This window comes from Neovison vison, chromosome 5, assembly GCF_020171115.1.
Source record: "Neovison vison isolate M4711 chromosome 5, ASM_NN_V1, whole genome shotgun sequence".
NCBI lineage: Eukaryota > Metazoa > Chordata > Mammalia > Carnivora > Mustelidae > Neogale > Neogale vison.
The window spans coordinates 149,211,580-149,234,139 of NC_058095.1; the positions used below are offsets into that span (position 1 = coordinate 149,211,580).

General features: G+C 36.3%; 1 protein-coding gene and 1 non-coding gene across 3 annotated transcripts in view; one reads left to right on the plus strand and one right to left on the minus strand.

The window, feature by feature from the left end:
- Positions 1–22,560, plus strand: part of GPC5 (glypican 5) — a 1,436,212-nt gene that overhangs the window by 584,446 nt on the left and 829,206 nt on the right. The window lies entirely within an intron of this gene.
- LOC122908073 lies at positions 14,603–14,709 on the minus strand. Its single transcript, XR_006384865.1, has one exon. It is a non-coding gene; the product is annotated as a U6 spliceosomal RNA (small nuclear RNA).

The window sequence follows — 22,560 nt, forward strand, 5'->3', positions numbered from 1 at the left end:
TATATTTTTGCACAGATTTCCTGAAATGCCTGTAAGATGCTCACTTAATGTTTTTAAATCACTGATGTTTTTATAAAACAATGAGGAGTAATTTTCAAAGGTGCTTATGAGGTCTGTTCTTATCTCATTAAAGCAATGGAGTTAAGTGACTTTACATTTACCTCCTTAGTGCAAAGGGGATTTAATTTCCAAATAAGAACCCACAGTGATACCATAGATCCTTTTCCCTTTTCTTGGTTCCATTTAGTTTGATTTGACATGAACCCAGAATGAAGAGAAGGAAAATAAACCTATGCTAACAACTACACAGTTACAGCATAATTAGTTCAGATAATCCGGAATCATTTTCTTCTTTTATAGCAGAATATATCCTAAAAACAACATTAGATTGTGTCATATGTGAATCCTCAGGAGAGCATAAGAACATTGTCAGCCGTCATCAGATTGCTGATCATGAAATCTTAAATTTTAAAATAATGATGGATTTCTTCTTCAGTTGTACTTTTTTCTCTTTTCTTTTTCTCTTTCTTTCTTTCTTTTTTTTTTTTTTTTTTTTTTTTTTTACTTTTTCTTTGCCTCTTACATGGTTTTCCCCCATTTGCTACCATAGTCAGGAGAGTATTATATCTTCCATATATTTTGTGACACATGATGCAATGACTTGTATTATTATTGTTGTTCCAGTGTCTTTCAACTTTTATAAAGCCACGGAGTCAATAAAGTGCTTGTTTGTATATACAGATATTTTCTCCAGTAGTCGTATTTTAAATCATTTCACCCATATTTTAACCAGTAGCTCTCGTTTTTAGTTAACATTTGTTCAGTAAGCATTAAGGGATATGGTATTGTGATATTGAGGTTTTTTTTTAAAAAAGACTCCTCCCTTAATATTGAACACAGTGCGCTAGGGGTACATAGTAAATAATCAAGATCAGCTTTTGAATCATGGAATTTTGAAACTACAATAGAATTTGCTAATTTAAGTTCTTCAGTGGGCAGGAAACTGAGACATAAAGAAATTGAGTGATTTGACCAAGATCCTGAAGCCAGTTATTAAGAGTAATCAGTGACATGGCCAGAAGTCAAGGGTTCTGATAAATGTTCTGAGTCGCTCAGTGACCTTTAAGTTTGAAACGCAGTGATATGATAGAAGGAGGACTGTGATGGCATCCTACTGGAAACAAAACAAGGCGTGAAGGAAGTCTGATACATACATCCGAACTACAGGTGAAAAAGATACAGAATTAGAGCTGAAGAGTCATGTCTATTACATAGCTAGAGATCTGTATCTATCTGTATGCTCACAAAGGGATTTTAAAACAAATGTCTAAAATGGTACTGCTCTTTTCTTTCTGCTTTTATTTTTCACAGAAAATGTGATAGAATGATATTTTCTTAGGAACATTAATTGAGTTATAACTCAATTTATTTCGCAGAAACCCAGATGAATATAGTAAAGACCTTAGCTAATGGATAACATTGTACCACGAAAGTGGGGAGATGGAGCCAAATGATCAAGATTCAGCCTTATTTTCCTCATAAGTGAAATTGAAATAATCATAACACATCTGACAGGGTTTTTGTTGCTGAATTATATATACTATATAATATTTTATTTGTAGTATTTAATAATATTTTTAAGTTTAATTTTATTTTTTCAGTGTTCCAAGATTCATTGTTTATACACTACACTCAGTGCTCCATGCAATACGTGCCCTCCTTAATACCCACCACCTGGCTCACCCAGCCCCCCGCTCCCGCTCCCTTCCAAAACCCTCAGTTTGTTTCTCAGAGTCCACAATCTCTCCTGTTTCATCTCTCCCTCCAATTTCCTCAAATTTCCTTTCCTTCTCCTAAAGTCCTCCATGTTATTCCTTATGCTCCACAAGTAAGTGAAACCTCTGCTTGACTTATTTCACTCAGCGTAATCTCTTCCAGTCCCGTCCATGTTGATCCAAAATTTGGGTATTCATCTTTTCTGATGGAGGTGTAATATTCCGTTGTATATATGGACCATATCATCTTCATCCATTTGTCTGTTGAAGGGCATCTTGGTTCTTTCCACAGTTTGGTGATTTTGGCCATTGCTGCTATGAACATGGGGGTACAGATGGCCCTTCTTTTCACTACATCTGTATCTTTGGGGTAAATACCCAGTAGTGCAATTGCAGGGTCATAGGGTAGCTCTATTTTTAATTCTTAAGGAATCTCCACATCGTTTTCCAAAGTGGCTGCACCAGCTTGCATCCACCAACAGTGCAAGAGGGTTCCCTTTTCTCCACACTTGTTGTTTCCTGTCATGTTAATTTGGGCCATTCTAACTGGTGTAAATTGGTATCCCGAAGTGGGTTTTGATTTCAATCTCCCTGATGGCTAATGATGAACATTTTTTCATGTGTCTGTTAGCCATTTGTATGTCTTCTTTGGAGAAGTATTTGTTCATGTCTTCTGCCCTCTTTTTGATATGATTATCTCTTTTGTGTGTGTTGAATTTGAGGCGTTCTTTATAGATCTTATATATAGATATTGGATATCATCCCTTTGTCTGTAGTGTCATTTGCGAATATCTTCTCCCAAACTCAAAGAGGGTTGCCTCTTTGTTTCGTTGACTGTTTCCTTCACTGTGAAGAAGCTTTTATCTTGATGAAGACCTAAAAGTTCATTTTTGCTTTTGTTTCCTCTGCCTTTGGAGATGTATCTTGAAAGAATTTTCTGTGGCAGATGTCAAAGAGGTTACTGCCTATGTTGTCCTCTAGGATTTTGATAAATTCCTGCCTCCCATTGAGATCTTTTATCCATTTCATTGTGTATGGTGTAAGAGAATTATATCAAGAATATATATTCTTCTGTACATAGCTGTCCAATTTTCCCAGCACCATTTATTGAAGACTGTATTTTTTCCACTGGATATTTTTTCCTGCTTTGTCGAAGATTATTTGACCATAGAATTGAGGGTCCCTATCTGGACTCTCTACTCTGTTCCACTGGTCTATGTGGGTTTTTTTTTTTTTTGTGCCAGTACTATGCTGTCTTGATGATCACAGCTTTGTAGTAAAGGTTGAAATCAGGCAATGTGATGCCTCCAACTTTGTTTTTCTTTTTCAAAATTTTGATAGCAATTCAGGGTTTTTCTGGTTCCATACAAATTTAAAGATTGTTCCAGCACTTTGAAAAATGCCAGTGGAATTTTGATTGTGATGGCTTTGAAAGTATAGATTGCTCTGGGCAGTACAGATATTTTAACAATGTTTATTCTTCTGATCCATGAGCATGGAATGTTTTTCCATCTTTTTGTGTCTTTTCCGTTTCTTTCATGAATGTTCTGTAGTTCCTTGAGTACAGATCCTTTACCTCTTTGGTTAGGTTTATTCCCAGGTTATCTTATGGTTCTTGGTGCTATAGTAAATGGAATCGATTCTCTCATTTCCCTTTCTGTATTTTCATTGTTAGTGTATAAGAAAACAACTGATTTCTGTGCACTGATTTTGTATCCTGCCACATTACTGAATCGCTGTATGAGTTCTAGTAGTTTGGAGGTGGTGTCTTTTGGGTTTTCCATATAAAGTATCATGTCATCTGTGAAGAGAGCAAGTTTGACTTCTTCATTGCCAATTTGAATACATTTTATTTCTTTTTGTTGTCTGATTGCTGTTGCTAGGACTTCTAATACTATGTTGAACAAGAGCAGTGAGAGTGGGCATCTTTGTCCTGTTCCTGATCTCAATGGGAAGTCTGTCAGCTTTTCCCCACTGAGGAAGATATTTGGTGTGGGTTTTTCATGGATAGATTTTATGAAGTTGAGGAATGTTCCTTCTATCCCCAGAGTCTGAAGAGTTTTAATCAGGAACGGATGCTGTATTTTGTCAAATGCCTTTTCTGCATCAATTGAGAGGACCATGTAGTTCTTCTCTCTTCTCTTACTGATTTCTTCTATCACATTGATTGATTTGCAAATGTTGAGCCACCCTTGCATCTCAGGGATAAATCCCCCAGATCATGGTGGATAATCTTTTTAATGTACTGTTGAATCCTATTAACTAGGATCTTGTTGAGAATCTTGGCATCTGTATTCATCAGGGATATTGTTCTGAAATTCTCCTTTTTGATGGGGTGTTTGCCTGGTTTGAGGATCAAGGTAATGCTGGCTTCATAGAAAGAGTCTGGAAGTTTTCCTTCTGTTTCTATTTTTTGAAACAGCTTCAGGAGAACAGGTTGAATTTTTGGTAGAATTCTGCAGGGAATCCGTCAAGTCCTGGGCTCTTGTATTTTGGGAGGTTTTTGATCACTCCTTCAATCTTGTTACTAATCAGGTTGCCAGTTTCTTCCTGTTTCAGTCTTGGAAGTTTATAGGTTTCCAAGAATGCATCTGTTTCATCTAGGTTGCTTAACTTATTGGCATATAACTGTTGATAATAATTTCTGATGATTGTTTCTATTTCCTTGGTGTTAGTTGTGATCTCTCCCTTTTCATTCATAATTCTATGAATTTGGGCCCTCTCTCTTTTCTTTTGGCCAGTGGTTTATCGATCTTATTGATTCTTTCAAAGAACCAGATTCTAGTTTTGTTGATGTGTTCTACTTTATCTCTAGTTTTTAACTCATTGATCTCTGCTCTAATCTTGATTATTTACCTTCTTGTGCATGGGCTTGGCTTAATTTGTTGTTGATTTTCCAGTTCTGTGAGGTGTAAAGAGACCCGGTATATTTGAGATTTTTCAATTTTTTTTAAAGATTTTATTTATTTATTTGACAGACAGATATCACAAGTAGGCAGAGAGGCAGGCAGAGAAAGAGAGGAGGAAGCAGGCTCCCCACTGAGCAGAGAGCCCAATGCGGGGCTCGATCCCAGGACCCTGGGATCATGACCTGAGCCAAAGACAGAGGCTTTAAACCACTGAGCCACCCAGGTGCCCCTGGGATTTTTCAATTTTTTTGAGTGAGGCTTGGGTGGTTATGTATTCCCCCTTAGGACCACTTTTGCCATCACAAGGAGGCAAAGAGGCAGGCAGGGAGAGAGTAGGAAGCAGGCTCCCTACTGAGCAGAGAGCCCAATGTGGGCTCCATCCTAGGACCCTGAGATCATGACCTGAGCTGAAGACAGAAGCTCTAACCCACTGAGACACCCAGGTGCCCCTCAAACATTCTTGAGCAGGATGGTCTATAGCTTCCAAGTGTTTGAATTCCTTCCAAACTTTTTCTTGTGGTTGAGTTCTAGTTTCAAAGCCTTGTGGTCTGAGAATATGCAAGGAATAATCTCAATCTTTTGGTATCATTTGGGTCCTGATTTGTGACCCAGTATGTGCTCTATTCTGGAGAAAGTTCCATGTGCACTCAAGAAGAATGAGTATTCTGTTGTTTTAAGGTGGAATGTTCTGTATAGATCTATAAGGTCCATCTGGCCCAATGTGTCATTCAGAGCTATTGTGTCTTTGTTGATTTTCGGTTTAGACGATCTGTTACTGAGAGTGGCAAGTAAAGATCCCCTACAATTAATGTATTCATATCAATATGACTCTTTATTTCGATTAACATTTGGCTAATGTAATTGGCTGCTCCCATATTGGGAGCATAAATGTTTACAAGAATTAGATCTTCTGGGTGGACAGACACTTTATGAATGATGTAGTGTCCTTCTTTACCTCAGACTACAGTCTTTAGCTGAAAATTAATTTATCTGATATAAGAATCGCTATCCCACCTTTCTTTTGAGGCCTGTTGGCATGAAAGATGGTTTTCCATCCCTTCGTTTTCAGTCTGGATGTATCTTTAGGTTCCAAATGTGTCTCTTATAGACAGGATATGGATGGGTTCTGTCATTTTATCTCGTCTGCAATCCTGTGCCATTTTATGGGAGCATTTAGGTCTTTCATGTTGAGAGTGATTACTGAAAGATAAGCTTTTATTGACATCATGTTGCCTGCGAAGTCCTTGTTTCTATAGATTGTCTGTAAATTTCTATTCTATGTCACTCTTGGGTTCTTTCTTCTTTTATAGAACCCCCTTTAATATTTCTTGTAATGCCAGCTTGGTGGTCACATACTTTTTTAAACCTTGCCAGTCTTGGAAGCTCTTTATCTCTCCATCCAATTTGGCATGTCAGCCTTGGTGGATAAAGTATTCTTGGTTTCATGATCTTCTCATTTAGTGCCCTGAATATGTCTTGCCAGTCCATTCTGGTTTGCCAGGTTTCTGTGGACAGGTCTGATGTTATTCTGATGGTCCTTCCTCTGTACGTAAGGAATCTCTTCCCCCTAGCTACCCTTAAGACCTCCTGTCTGAAATTATGATTCATAAATATAGCAATTAAGTGTCTGGAGGTCTTTTGTGTGTGTGTGTGTGTGTGTGTGTGTGTGTTTGTAGATCTTTCTAGACTCATTGATCTTGAGGTTGTCCTTTCTGCTTCTAGGATATGAGCACTTGTTCCATTCCCCAGATTAGGGAAATTTTCATCCAGAATTTATTCAACTGTATCTTCTAGTCTTCTCTCTGGATCCTCAGGGATCCCAGTAATTCTGATGTTGGAACATTTCATGGTGTCAATTATTTTCCTAATTCTGTTTTCATGGCTTCTCCTGATCCTTGTTTTCTATCAGTTTGTCTTCTAGGTCACTAATTCTATCTTCTGCCTCTGTTACCCTAGCTGTTAGAGTATTTAGATTAGACTGGATCTCATTGATAGAATTTTTTAGTACTGCCAGATCAGCCCTCACTTCCACCCTTAGACACTCTATGTTGCCACTAATAGTCTTCTCCAACCTAGCCATTGCCTGGAGAGTTGTTACCCTGAATTCCCTTTCCAACATTCTGTTTATGTCCATATCCAATAGTGGCAAAAGCCACAATCTCTGAATTTTTCCCCTTTTGGGTGTTCCTCCTCCTCATGGTTTTGGTGAAAATTGGTTGAGGGTATGTATAGCTGAAAATATCAACCAGGATCCAGGCAGGGTGCACGAAGTCTCCAGTGTGGGCAGGGGTCAGCAGGGTTCAGCAAGGAAGGCTCCTTGTAGTGTAGTGTAGTGTCAGATGGGATGTAGTGTCAGATGGGATGATTTGTATAATAATATTTATATACTCTGATTATAGTCATAATATACTATTAAATATCATGCACATATTATTGCAAATAAGATATATTTTGTTATAACTGTGCTATTTGATTATATTAACTGTATATTCAAAATTGAGGCTTGACTAAACTGTGATAAAGTCTTAGATGTTTATAGAAATCTTTTGATAATCCCATCAAACTGGAGTTAAAATACAAAGAGGTTGGAAGTCATGGTTCCAGAAGACAGTATTAAAAGTCAGCCAAGAGGGCAAAAAGGCTCCTTACATGCTCGAATTGTCTACGTGTGTATCTCTCTAGAAGGCCAACACGTCCATTGCTAGTACATTTGGTGTAAGTTTTGAAAACACATAGTGTTTTTTTACTTAGCAGGGTTTCTGTTTTATACAATGACTTTACCAATTCTTAAAACAATAATCCATGATCTTTCTCATGTTGACTTTAAAAAACTTGATCTGGCAATATAATATTTGCCTGAATAAGTGATTAAAATTTTTTTCATGCAGTTAAATCAAGTATTTTTTCCTCTGATATAAAGCAGCTCATAATGTTTTGTTTTGTTTTGTTTTTTTCTCAGTTTCATTATTCAGTTGATCAGTGGTTTGGTGACTATATTGACAAAATGACAAAAAGAATCCCACCATATATTTCTGAGGGTCATTTAATTTTTTTTCCTTAAAAAGATAACACAAAATAACATCGTGATAATTGTTAACATAATCTAGACTTTCAATTGAAATACAGTTCAGTTGGAATAGATTTCTTTCTATATGACTAAGATAAAGTTTCTTTTTGCTTCTCTTATCATGTCAAATGAAAATAGCTATGCAAATTTTTAGCAAATTTCAAGAGAAGTTTTTGTATAGCCTCAAAAATATGGGCCATATAAAAAATTCATAGAAGCATACCTCACTGATAAACATTTTGAGAACAGCTGAAACAGAGCCATGATTTTTACCTAAATTGACAGTCTAACTGGAATAATCTGATCAAAAATATATACCTAATATGCAGCTGACCCAATATATATGTATTTATCTATATATTTATATCTGTATAGATCTACATATTATTTATTTTCTATTATTTTTCATGGTCCAGGAAGATAACCCTCTGCTCCTATACCCAAGTCATTTTCTGTTTGTTTAAATGACTTTAATTTTCCTTTTAGCGTTTATCATTTCCTGACCTTATAATATATGTTTATTTTTTAAAATTTTTCCTAAATCCCCACAGTCTGGAATAGAGCCTAGCATTTAATATGCATTAAATGAATATTTGTTGAATAAATAAGGATGGGAAGAGAGTAAACTAGCATTACTTTAAAATCTCAGCTCCAAATAAAAAGCCACAAGGGAAGCAGGAATTATAGGTATTTATGTACCATTGAGCTTTTTTCATATTCTCAATTCTGCTTAGTTGTTTTCTTGGGGGAATTAACTGTAATGATGATTAATGGTTCCTTTATGAAATGCTGGGTAGGGACATAATCCAAAATGAGTGAAACTACTGATATTACATAAAATGACATTTTGTAGTGTTTTAACCATGAATTGCCTCTAAAGGCAATATTGAATGTAATGAGATAATTACAGTTTCTGGTGCTAGATAAAACTAGATTGAAATCTTAATTACCTTTATTTCATTATGACCAAAAAAATCTATAAAAAGAGCAGCCAGCCTCCATTTTTATAGTAGAAGTGAAGAGAAAAAGGGGTCTAAAAAATATTTTTTTTCAGCCAGAAAATATTAAGTCTGAAAGAATTTGAAAAGAAATTCAGTATTAGCTTGCATTTTTGGTATGCATTATCTCTGATAAGTTCTAAGTGGAAAGTAGAGAAAGCTGGCCATGAAACTTTATGTCATAACACCTGTCTTCCTGGAACATGGAAAATGATAGCAAAACATTACAGAAGCTTTTAAATAATAAAGTAAGTGAGAAAGAAACATGGGGCCCCGTTGAAAGTAAGATTATAATAGGAAATGAGGAGCGTGTAATAATGTGTTTATGTTTGCAAGTTTGGTGAGTTCTTCGTACCTGACTGTTGTTAATTCTAGCTGTCTGGATATCAGAGTCCATGTGTATGATATTCACAGGGAGGATTTTAGTGTACTTGAATTATAGCAACAAATACAACTTTTTTATTTTTTATTTTTTTGGCATTAGGAAAAGGTAACTTAAAGCCTAGTTATTCTCTATTAAAAAACAAACTAACTAACTAAAAGGAATAGCATATTTAGACAATTTCAGGTATCAGTTATCAGAGGATGGCTTTAACAGATTGCTTTTATGGTGGTGTCTACTTTAGGAGGAACATGATGAAGACTCTTACTTTGATAAGGGGCCAGAGGAGGGAGAATTCTTAAGATTGAACAAAGCAAAAATTGTTGAGATTCAGTTGAGTCAGTGCCATGCCCCTGAGTCCAAAAGGCAGAAGAAGGGGGCTAACGGGCTTGGCGATGGCAGTGGGGAGGCAGAGGCAAACATTGCCTGTTTTCCAGTTTAACATTCAGAGAATTAGATATGTTACACAAATAATTTTTCCAATATTTAATTTTAAATCTCAAACAAATATTTTTCCTAAAGTTTTCAGTGGAGCTTGTGAAATATGACTTGACCACTTCTACAAAAATTAGGACATCTTTTTCCAAACTGTGCTATTCAAAACCCAGTGTTTTTAGAAATATTTAAAGGATCACACAAAGAAAACAAGGCTTCATGGTCAGATAGCTTGGAGAAATCCCGCACATGCCATTTTTACTGCACATTATAGAGGATAATAGTGGCTCCAAGAAGTCGCCGAAAGGAAATTAGCTTAACTTGATTTAATTTTGTATTTTTAAAATACATTTGATTCTAGAACTCATTTTTGTAGAGAACATTTTGGAAGATACTAATTTTTTTAAGGAGCACAGTTGGGGAATTAAAGGCATCATTATTAATAATCCTTTATTACCATTCTTCTCAAACTTTAATACGCCTACAAATCTCCTAGGAAACTTGGTAGAGTGCAGATTCGGCTTCAGCACTGCTGGAGGTGGGAATGGGAGTCCCCATTGCTAACCATGTCCCTGGTGATCCCCAGCCTGCCCTTCTGGAGGCCACACTTTGAAAAGCATTGTTCCATTGCACCATGGTTCTTAAGCTCCATAGAGATTGTTGAGACATGGAAAGATGGAAAGCGACTTTTGCACTAGTAACTTCAGCCTCTTAGGCCAATGATGCGGAACAAATCGTTAGGATGGAATCTTTTAATTTCAGCCTTGATTAGCATCAGGACTACAGAGTGAAGGTAAAAGATAGATAGACAGAGATAGACAGACAGATGGATAGAGCAAGCCTCTGTTGTATAGAAATTAACAAAAAGAACACTTGAAGAAGATCTGTTCCACACCTCCAAGACTGCTCTCCTCCAGACCACACATATAAAAAGGGAGATGTGGAAAGAGAAGATTCCTTATAGGGCTGGTTTAACAGAGCTCCTGCACCTCTTCTATTCCTTCTCTCTCCTTCCCTCTACCCCTCCCTCTCTCCCTCCCTCCTCTCTTCTCCTCCCTCCCTCTCTCTCTCTCTCTCTTTCATTTTCTTTCTCGTTTGGTTCCTTATTGTCCCCTCTTTCTTCCTTTTTGTTTTTTGAGATGTTATTCAGATTGTTGTAATCTTATTTCTAAAAAAAAAAATCTATGCACGCATATCTGGAAATAAATACAAATTATATTACTCTGCATTAATCTGTATCAATAAGAAAAACTTGCTTTTGTTTTTTTTGTTTTTTTCTTGCTCTGACAAATGATAAGGCAATTTTCTGCCCCTAGAACTGTCACCTCTTTGTGAGCTCATACTATTGGGTTTATTCTGTCTGATTGGCCTTCGCTTGGAGTCAATTTATTGAGCGTTTACTGTGAATCAGAAATCATGCTGGTATTTTATGTATATTAATTAGCTTAGGGCTCACCCTTCCCCAAGTTTTAATGTAGGGGTTTTAATCTCTATTGATATGGCAAAATGAGGTCTGCTGTATATTAGCAAGTTTAAGCTGTACCTAGGTCATATGAGGAGTGAAACCAGTCTTTGAACGGAGTGAGCTAACAAAGTTTGTACTTGTAGCAACTATGACAAAGGAGAGTATAAACATTTGATATCTGCAGGGAGTTTGCTTCATCCTGCAAGTGAAATGTAAATTTGGGTGGGGGCTATTTGTTCTCTATTTACAATGCTATTGCAAACATTGTACCATAGTTCTTCCTTTGCCCATTATTTACAATAACTGCAATTTAATATCATCTCAAGAGCTCACATTAAACTATACAGAATCCCCAAGATTAAAGAAAAATATGCTTTGATTTTATTTCTAATTCTTTTTGGGGGATGAGAATTTGAACTATTCTGAGTTTTATGGGTATCCTATATATGTTCATGGACATAAAATTAATTCCCTGTGTCTCAAGGGTAGCACAGACATAAAAAGGCCAATTACAATTTTATGAATAGGAAATATAAGATCCGGGGCTTCGATTTTCTCTATTGTTGCATTCTAAATAACAGCGCTGTTTCTAGGGAATACTTACATCCTTTCTGACACAGTACAACTAGGAACTTTCATTAGAGAAAAATCAAAGCAGATGCAGTGTGAGTCCCCATATAGTGCAAGTCATGTTAAAATAGATTCCAAACTGGTGTCTTGTTTTGATGAAAACTCAGAAGACAATTTGGAGACTGTTTGTCAGACTCCAGAGACTGGGGCACAGATGGAGTTCTGAATTAAGTGACTTTGTATTTTGAGATTTGAAATGAGCCCTAGTCCCAAATGTATATTTCAATGATTGTGAACTAATTGGATGTGGTAATTGATTATTAAAAGGTTTATATTCTTAAAATCGTGAGGTTCAAAAGTAGTCATTTAGACATTTGTAGCAAAAGTAAAGATGCAAATTTTATCTCTAGATTAATATATGTAGACAGAATTGAATGAGCCTTATTTTGGTTGGATATTCTGGATTTGTGAATTTTCCATAAAGCCGAAGGAAATTCCTTGAGATACCAAAAATTTAAATATTTTACGTAGTTTAATATGGACAACAAAATTTACTTCTTGCTTCCCTGTTGCACTGAACAATTTTGAAATGAATGCTATTTAGACTTTTTCTGGTTGACCAAAAAACATCCCGAACGCTAACTCATTCAACAAATACTCATTTCACAAAGACATTATGTATGCCTACAATGTGCCATGCTGTGTTCTCGGTTTCATCAACACAAAACACATGCCTCAGCCTTTGGAGAGAGAAAGGCAGCTTATCTATTGCATATAAAAATGGCCTGTATTTCAGGCTAAAAAATATGGAGGGTCAAGGAAGCTAGAGGTCCCAGTTTTATATGGGGTGCTCAGGAGAAGCCTTCCTGAGCTCGGTATTTGAAGAAGTTAGCCATACACTGTCTAAGAGACCAGCATCTCAAGCAGAAGGAATTGCAAAGGTTCTGAGGCAGGAGCATATCCAGCTTGATGATGGCAAGCACCTCGCTGTGGCTTGAAAGGGGACGCGGCAGCCGACGGCCATAGGAGATCCTTGGGATCTCTCCGGGTCATGATCCACATTTGTGATAAAGTCCTCACTCCCACGTAGGCGATGGAGGGAGGCATTGTGTTTTGCTAAAATATGAATGTTTGTTTGCTTTCAGCTTACCCGTGTATACTCATAAATACTCTATTCGTGTGTTAGAATATTTGCTCACAGGGGCACCGAGGTTGCTCAGTGGGTTAAGCCTCTGCCTTCGGCTCAGGTCATGATCTCAGGGTCCTGGGATCGAGCCCCACATCGGGCTCTCTCCTCAGCAGTGAGCCTGCTTCCCCATCCCCTCTCTCTGCCTGCCACTCTGCCTACTTATGATCTCTGTCTGTCAAATAAATAAATAAAATCTTCAAAAAAACAAAAAACAAAAAACCAGAAAACATTTGCTCACAATTGGGCATCCAGAAGGCTCGGTCTGGCGGAGACTGACTGAGTATTGAGAAGGGAGGCAAGGGAGCAGAGCAAGACACCAGGCTGTGCTTCATCAAGGAGGTGCTGACACCATGGCCATAAATGAAGAACAGTTCCACCCAGGTTACATCTCCCTTTGCAGAATCAGGGGACATCTTTTCCTTTCTTCTGTGACACAACCCACAAGAGCGTCATGCCCTCTTCCCTTTATCACTCACTCGGTCTCTCCTACAAATCACTGGGATTGTCAGACTTCCCTAACGCAGGCTTAAGTCCTACCCTGGAGCTGTGGTAGAATAGGCGTCTCTGTTTCTCTTCCCACTCTCTCTCTCTCTCTCTCTCTCTTTTTTTTTCCTGTAGATGAATGTGTGTCAAAGATTCTCTCAACTCATTAGTTAATGAGACAACCAGTAGGTGTTACAACTGGCTCAGAGAGAGCTCAGGTAGCACACAGGTACATCCAAATAGGGAAGGCTGGAATGAATTTATCCTTCTCCCTTCTGATTCTTGTGGTTCCGCAAGTACATCTAAAACCAAAGAGAAACTCTTTATGGCCTATGCTAAAGTAACTTGGCATAAGTCAGCTGTATTTTCCTAGATTTTTACTTGGCCTGCTAATATACCCCTTTTCTGTTAGAAGAACAAAGACCCTCTTACATCTCCTTGGGGATTATAGCTCCCTTTTTACAAACCATTCTTTTTCAAATAACTGTAGGACCTGCTGATATCTAAGTGCCCTCATGTCTGAAGACTGTGTCAAGTACCCTACAAACACTGTGTTCCTCTGTCTACACAGGGTATGCATGGAATAAATGCTGCCAACACTCTCCTACTTTTACAGATCAGGAAAGCAAGACTCCCCAGGGTTCATACGTTGAACCCTGAAGTCGTGGCTCATACACATCTACAAACAGAGTCCAGACTGCATAACTCCCTAATTAATCTACATCCTTAGACATGCCCCAACAGCAGTTAAGGTTTATGGGATCTGGGGAACATCCAGATTTTATACCTGTATCCTCTGAACCCCTTACCAAAGAGGCTTGGGCCGAAGTGGGCCCGGCCAGGAGGTGTAGAGGATGCTAAGAACATGGTTCCTGGCTGTGCCTTTTTGCTCTTCACAGAAATATTTAGAGAATTGGAAATTCAAGGTAAGACAGGAGGAATTTGTAAAGATGAGTTAACAAGTTTGATTTGCTTCTGTAAACTGGAGAGAATTAAACAGGCTTTCCGGAGGAAAGTGACCTTGTTCATTAGCATAAATTGAAAATACGTTAATATTGGAGCTCCCATTCTAATTAAGACGGGAAACAGATCAGTGGCAGGCTGATGACATTGGGCATACGAGGCATTCTGTTTTATCATGTGTAGAAATAGACCCAGTGATGGCCAGTTAGTTTATGATAGAAACTGATTAGGTCTCACATTTCTTGGCTATGCATATTTGTTCTTTCTCCACTTCATTGTAATGAAATGAAATGTATTTAGGTTTCCCATAAATGAAGATGGTAAAATTATGACATGTTCAATTCACGTTTTACTTTCTTTTTTTTCTAAACTGTGGAATGCCTCACATATTTGCATGTCAAATTTCTTGTGCAGGGTTCATGCTAACCTCTGTGTCATTCCAATTTTAGTATATGTGCTGCAGAAGTGAGCACTCACATTTTTTTTTTAATGGTAAGTTAATTCTATAGATCTACAAAGAAATGCTTTTCTTCCTCCCCATTCCTTCCCTAAATTCTCTTGTGCATACCAGTTATTTAGAACAGAGGGAGTGTGTTAACAGGCATGCACGTGCGCACGCACGCATGCACACACACACACACACACCACACATTAGAAGTTGCCAACTATCAGATGAGAAAGAACGCTGAACTCACAAACTCACAAACAAGGAAATTTCTTCCTTGTCTTAATGCATAGGTTAGAATACATATTTTATTTTATTCAGGTTTGATTTATTTAAAATGTATTAATTTATAGATAGGTATACTTGGACACAGGTTATATTTAATTTACCATTGAGTATGTGTGTTTCCAAAATGTGAAAGTTGATTTAATAAAATGCTCCAGAAGGGAATTATGTATTTTGGACACATCTTTTCTAAAGCATATTTTACATGCCTTTAACCAACTTTATTACTTAAAAATCAGTTCCTAAATCCTAGATGACTTCATCAGATAACACCAACGTAGTTAAGCACTGTACCATACAAATTAGTTTTTAAATTTTTCTAAATGACTTATTGGTTGTTAGCTGTCATTTAAGGGAAACAATTATAACTTCCATTTTAACTTTAGTTTTCCTTAATAATTTTAGTTTTATAAGCTTTCTACTGCTGCTGCACCAAATTAGGGCAAATCTAGTAGCCTCACGTAGTATGATAGTTCTGGAGGCCAGAAATCTGTAGTAAGTCTTCTGGGGCTACCATTACAGGTTGTGTTCCTTCTGTTGTCTCAAGGGACTACAGGCTCTCTGGACCAAGGCTTTCCAGCTTCTAGAAGCTGCCTACTTTCCTTGGTTCCTGACCACAACAATGCCAACTCTGCTTCCATCATCACGACTCCTCTGACCCTTGGACTCCTACTTTTTTCCTCCCTCGACTTATAAAGACCCATGGCCGGGCTTTTGGGGAGGGTTACATTGGGCCCATGCAGGTAAACCAGGTTCATATTCTCACTTCAAAATTCTTAATCATTTCTGCAAAGTCCCTTTTTGCCATGTAAGGTAGCATAATCATGGGGTTTTGGGGATTCAAATATGGAAATCTGTGGAGAGAGGGAAAACATTATTCTCTTTACTACAGTAGTGTTCTGCTTTCTCTTTTTATTATTTGTTCTGCAATCCTTTATCTGTAAGTTTCCTGCAATATATTTTAATATAACCATATAATAATATTTTAAAATATTTATTTATTTTAGAGAGAGAGAGTGTATAGGTGGATGGAGAGGAGAGGGAGAGGAAGAGAATCTGAGGCAGGTTCCCTGCTGAGCACAGAGCCCAGATGCAGGTCTCTCCATCCCACAACCCTGAGATCATGACCTGAGCTGAAATCAAGAGTTAGATGCTTAACCGACTGAGCCACCCAGGCGCCTCGATGTATAACAATATGTTTAGTTTTTTAAAAAAAAGCTAGTGGTCCCATGCCATGCAAATTAAATTAGAATGATGCATGAATTTTGAGTTGCTAATTTTCATTTGCTTCTTTCTTTATTCCATTACCATGATTTATGTAGTTTTTAAGACATAAGATATGGCAATTTAGTTACTTTATTGTTCTAAAATGATGACAATGTTCTTGAGTTCATACCCTTTCCAACACAAATGAAGAGGTATAATGCTAGATCCAATCTAATAAAACAGTTCCTAATTTGATTAACCTCAACCTCAATTACCTAATATAAAATGATGCTTTTTTCGAGTGCCTTATTGAGATCTTGTCCCATGATTGATTTAAAGTTGACCACCAGTTCTTTCTCATACTTCCCATTGAGGTGGGAAGTTCATTGCCTCTTTCTCTGAACCTGGGCTGGCTCTGTGACTGGCTTTTTCAAATCAATTGGAGTAGAAATGATGCCAAGGGATTTCATGTCTGGGTGTCAAGAGACATGTAATGGTTTCCATTACACCCTTCTTGAACCGCTCCCTCCATGTGACAAGAGAATCTTGGTTAGGGTCCTTTGGGATGGCCAGAAGACATCTAATACATTGATTTCAGCAGTTAGCAGAGGACTTTTAGTTTTTGTTTGTTTCTTTGTTTTTGTTTTAATTTTTAAAGTTCATTATTTAGAGCTGTTTTAGGTTCACAGAAAAAAAAAAAAATTGAGTGGAAAGTACAGAGTTTCCATATACCCTCTTCTCCACTATCAGTGTCTAGCACCAAATAGCACACATGTTACAATCGATGAGCTTACACTGAAATGTCATTATCACCAAAAGTCCATAGTTTATTCTAGGTTGAGTTTTTAGATTCTTTTTCTTTCTTCATTTCAGGGATGGAAACAAATGTTCAGGGCCTCTGTTATCCCAATTAGCAAACTGTGGACTCTGGGACTTTGCAATGTCTTGTGCTCTATCATGTTTTCTAATTACCTAGCCCTTCTTCATTTTTGTTCATGAACCTCTGAATTTTTTTTATTCCCTTCTCATAAAACCTTATATATTATGTAAGAACACTTGACCTTTGGTGCATGTGTTTTTTACTAAACTGTATTCTACTCTTTCACTATTCAGAAGTAAAGGGTAATCATGCAAGGATTACTTATTATTTGGCTATAACTTCTCAGAATATGTTTGCATTTATATCATCTTAAAATGCCTCAGATGAAAGACCACAAAAAATAGTCTCAATAATGATGTACATCAGGAGGGTAAACAAGGAGATTCAAAGTCATTGCAGAAAGATCATCAGTGCTTTTACCACTTTGGCTAAAAAGAAACATCAGTACAAATCAAGGTCCCCAAAGGCAAACTATTGTTTTTAAGTTAAAGACATATGTATAGACATATCTCTCTGAATGCCTATGCTCTAATATTATTTTATATAGAAGGACATACACATATGTGTTTTTGCTTGAAACTTTATTCACACAATAGTATATGGTTGAGATTTTCCCATGTCTGTATATAATACCTTTTATAACAACTGTAGTTTTCATTTAAAAAGGTATACATCCATTTATGCAGCCATGACAGATTGTTAAGATTTTTTCATATTTTCATTGTTACAAATAATATTTGGATGAATGTCTTCTTAACTATAAATTTGTTTACTACTAAAGTATATATAAAATACATTACCCTCTTTTGCATAAGGATATGAAGATTTATTTAAATAAAGTGCCCACTTTTACACATAGGAATTTCTCACATTTATCTTAGATTTCATTTTGGGGGGAATTTCATCATTTTAATATTATAAATATATTTGCTGTAGGTAGATAGTGAATAGGTTGATAGATTGATAGATTAATAGATTGATGGATCAATCCACAAAAAATAATTTTTTTAAAAGATTTTATTTATTTGACAGACAGAGATCACAAGTAGGCAGAGAGGCAGACAGAGAGAGAGAGAGAGAGGAAGGGAAGCAGGGTCCCTGCTGAGCAAAAAGCCCGATGTGGGGCTTGATCCTAGGACCCTGAGACCATGACCTGAGCTGATGGCAGAGGCTTAACCTAGTGAGCCACCCAGGCGCCCCCATAAAAAATAATTTTTGAATGATTTTTCAGGTCTCCCATCCAAGTACTAACCAGGCCCGACCCTGCTTAGCTTCCGAGATCAGACGAGATCGGGCGCGTTCAGGGTGGTATGGCCGGTCTCAAATCTCCAATTTTATATTCTCCAATTCTATCATATACTGCCCTTTATTAAGAATCGAATATACCTGCAATAGTAAAATAAGAAAGAACTGATATTTATGGACTTATAAATACATGAATTATTGATTCAAATGTAGTTGTTGTAGTGATAGTAGTTGCCCTTTGTATTGAACCCAAGTCATTCTGTCTTTAAAATTTAAATATTAATATAATTTTAGCCATCCTAACCATGGAGTATAAAGAAGTGTGGTTTTCTTTAACTTGGTTTTCCGCTGGTTTACTTTTTGTTACTCGAGAGAAAACTCAGAGAAAAAAATATCTTGATGTGTTTTTCAGAGCCTCTCTAACTGTACCTTTATTTGGTTTCTCATCAATAACAAAGAATTCTCAAAACTCTTTTTGTTACTTCATAATACAGAAAAAGAGACATCTATCTAAGGATAACTTTCTCACATGGTCATGAAGGAACCACTGAGGATGTCAGAGTGATACAGTTTTATCACGAAGGAACAGAAGTCACCGAACTTTGGATTTAAAAAATCCATACATGGGGCGCCTGGGTGGCTCAGTGGGTTTAGCCGCTGCCTTCGGCTCAGGTCATGATCTCAGGGCCCTGGGATGGAGTCCCACATCAGGCTCTCTGCTCAGCAGGGGGCCTGCTTCCTCCTCTCTCTGCCTACCTCTCTGCCTACTTGTGATCTCTCTCTCTCTCTCTCTCTCTGTCAAATAAATACATAAATAAATCTTTTTTAAAAAATCCATACATAATTACAAACAATGCTTGTATGGTTGCCATTGCCAATTTTAAAAGAATGAGTTACAATTTGAGAATGGAAATTATTGAAGAAAGAAGAAAATTTGTGCTATATCATTAATTTAGTATACCTTAACTTGTCACCAACCCTACTTAATTATTTGGCATATTTAAAAAATATTTTAGAAGTCGATCCTGTGTAGCCTATTGCTTGCAGCGATTTGAAAGCAGTAGAAGCAAACTGCAAACTCTAGGTTAATTGTGTTTGAATTCTAAGACATTGGCCAGACCTACTGCAAAGCATAAAGGATATCTCAGTTTCTCCCCAGGAATTACTCCACGGCTTGGAACAGGCTAAGTTCTTACTCGTCCCTCTTTGTAACCGGGCTACTTTTCAGATAATGCACAACACTTTAGTCCATAGGACATGGCGGGACCTATTGCTTTGGAGATGTGATTTCTCCTGGAAATGGCTGATAGATCACAATTATATAAACTGGGGGAAGACATAACATACCTATCAGCTGCATAATAATTATCATGGCAAGAGGAACCTATTGCATTTGCAAGATTAGAACTAACAGGCTTTTCAGAGTGTGCAATAAATCAGTTTTGAAAATGCCAAGTCAAATCAGGTGTGCTAAGCTATTAAGTAGTGTTTGGTTTACAACAAAACTAGAAATTGAGTTATAGAATTTGCTTTAGACACTTCATTTGCAAAGTACATAAGCAATACTAAAAGGTATGGCACATTTGCATATGCAACAATTTTATGCACTTGTTGGAAAAAAATTCAAACTGCAATGCAAAATAAGACTATTTGTATTTAAAGGAATAAAATCAATTCACAAAATTAAATTTTTAAAGCTAATAATCACTCCTATAGTTTTAATATAATCTAGAAATTGTATTTTTCTTTATAATTAGATAAAAGCCTACGACTTAAGCAAAACCATTCAGTATGCTCCCCTGTAAACTAATTCTGTGACCAAAGGACAGTCATACCTTCTTGGAGAATGGGACAGTTGTGCTTTGTCAGTAAGGTCTACATTTTTTTCTGGTCTCAGTTTTCTATAGCTATCCCTCACGATTTATTACTAAAAGTGAAAAGCGACTTTTAGTCATTTACTTCTTTTAATTTGTTTATATGACATGTTGCATAATATTTCATTAAGGAGAAAAGTTCCTCTTAAACAAACAAACGATATGCTAGACTCCAAGGTCTTTTTTTATTGCTAATATCTATTCTATGTTGCTAAGAACAGCAAGAATTTATCATTATGTCTTAACATGTTTTCAAGTTTTGATGTTGGTGAAGCCATGCTTCTGTTTTTATATTTTAATTTTTTTTTCACTTTACATGCTTTCTTATCTCCTAAAGATAAAGCAATGAAGTCAAAGAAAGAAGGCTAAAATGATTAGGAAAGGAAGAATTGGGTATTTTTTTTTTTTTTTGGTTTATTGATTGGGGTTTATATTCTGGCCATTCTGTAGGGCATTTTTGTTATGAATTTATAACTGTTTACTGAATAACTGATAATATAGTGGTAGGTGTTCACTTGTACGTAATATACTTTTAGGACCTGTTGGTGGGTCTAGCTGACTAAATAATGCCTCTGCTCATTTGCATTGGTTTAGTCCATATCCAATTTTTATATTTGGTTACTTATATATATTTATATATAATATATATAATTATATATAATTAGTTATGTATAAGTTATATATATAACTAATAATATATATAAATTTTTCAGATATTTGTAGAAGTAAATGAGAGGGTTTCTTTTCAATAAAGTTTGACTATTAGAGGATGTTGTCATGTTTTAGTGTAGTAATAACCAAATATGCCTAATCCTACAAAATGACTACTATAGAAAACTTCAATTTTATTTCAATGAAGCTGTTAGTATTTAAGACATCTTTCTTGAATTTAACGTGTATATTTGCACATTATTTGAATATCCATGTTGGTGCCAAATTTGTGGGTGATTTGATTTTGTAAAATAGTAAACTTTCGAGTCCAGAAAATAATGTGGATTATCAAGATGCATATTAACCTATTTGTGATGAAGGAGGAACTCTCCAGTTCCATAATGGTTTGCCTTCTGACTCTGAAATCGTGTTGCAAGGGGAATGAAAAGATTTCTTTTATTCTTTGTAGTTGAAGTACAATTTACATGCAGTGTAATGCACAGATCTTAAACAGGCAATTTGGTGCATTTTAACAAATGTTAAATCTATGTAATACACATTCCTCACCCTTCATTTAGCAAACATTTATTGAACACCAGGTGAGAGCCCCTAGTTGCTAGAGATACAGTTATGAATCAGATTAAATTATCACAGAGAGATATGGGGAAGAAGTCGAGAAAATATGTCATTAAGTGGTAGAACCTCTATTATGTAAGTATTTACAGGAAGGAGAAACAGCCAGAGAGTGGATCACTTTGATTTGGGCAAGCAGATTCAGAAAGACTGCCTATCAGAGGTGAGATTTGCCCTCCATGCTACCACTTCATGAATTGGCAGGGAAAGTGGGAGATGCCAAATTTGCATTATAATTCTCAGCAACCTGGGACCAAAGGCTCTTTCTTCAAATCAATTTCTTAAGTTGATTAATGGGTAAATGTCATAGTACTTGTTCAGTGTCATGAGATTCACTGCAATCCCCAAAACAGTTGGGTTTACATCATTAATAATAACATTCTTATAAATTGCATTCCATAGTCACTTAAATTTCCAAGTGAAAGTTTCGTGTTTTTTTTTTTTAATTTCAAATGTCACAGTGTGTTAGGTCCCATTAAAGAAAATGACCAAATGGTTGTCGAAATCAAATGAACTTTTTGCCTATTGAAAGGGCTGTAAGAAGGATAAAACATAGAGCGAAACCTTATAAAAAAAAAAAAAGCTTCCTTATTATTGATGAATGAAAGGTATTTTATTATTCCTACCATGTTTGGGTCTGAGAGAGAGATTATTGAAAATGAACTGAGAGGTTTGAAAATCAACTCTGCAGCAAATTTAAAATAAATAAGTTAAAAGAGCTTGGAGCTGAACTTTAAGGTGTGTTCAAAACAAAAATATGATTTTCTTTTGAATCATTAGAATGAACAATTAAAAAGGTTTTTCCTGACTAGAAAGTTAAAAGCATTAATGATATTTCATGAAGGAGTTTCAGATACCATAAGTTTAACATACAAAGTTTAATATATAAAAATTCATATAAAGAAGCTACTGATGAGAATGATGTTCTTGGGAATTCTGTACATTGATAAATTGATCTAAATAAATGGCATCGGCAGCTTATTACTTACCTCAAAGTTACTAAAATTTTAATTATTTAAGAGTGGTACTTTCGTTCAAAATTGATTTTGGGGGGAAATAATTAAATGGCTGAATATTACTAAGAGCTGCCATTTTTAAATTAAGA